We start from the raw sequence: 709 nt of genomic DNA on the forward strand, positions 1-709 counted from the left end.
GAGCACCTACTGTATGCTGGGCAGGTTGCTGGTGTTTGGTTCCCTTGATCCTCCCAACACACCTGCCACCTTGATGCAGGAGCCTGCCACAGTTGTGGAAGCTAAAACTCAGGAAAGCTCAAGGTCATCCACGCTGTGGTTCATGGTTCAGGTCTGCATCAGGCTGCTTCACAGTCATTCCTTTATGATATTAACATCTGTTGAGCCTCTATTGCAGGCGGGCCAGGCTTTCCCCAAAGTGCTAGGGATACAGAAGGGAACAAAACGCTACCTCAAAGTCTAGCAGTGGAAACCAGTGTCACCCAGGACGGTGACAGGTGTGCACAGCACCAGGAGGAAGCCCAAAGGGGCCCTGAGAGAGGAGAGCTGCCGTCCTGATTTGGATGGGACCCTGGAGGCAGCGAGGAGGCAGACACTGTGGGGTGATTGACCCAGGAGATGAGGGTGGGAGCAGCCTCCCAGACTGAGACCTAGCCGGCCTCTGGAGGAGTGTGAGCTCAGCAGCGGGCCCCACGGGTGATGTCCCAGGGACGCGGGGTGGTGAGACAATTCTGGAAAGGGAGCACAGCCTTGCCAGCTTGTTAAAGACTCGGGGGCTCATCTCACCCGCAGGAGTATAATCAGATTAGCATTAAAGAAATATTCTGACGCAACCCACATGTCCACTGGTGGATAAATGGATAAACAAAATATGGCATATCCATACAAT

This window comes from Martes martes, assembly GCF_963455335.1.
Source record: "Martes martes genome assembly, chromosome: 3".
NCBI classification, from domain to species: Eukaryota; Metazoa; Chordata; class Mammalia; order Carnivora; family Mustelidae; genus Martes; species Martes martes.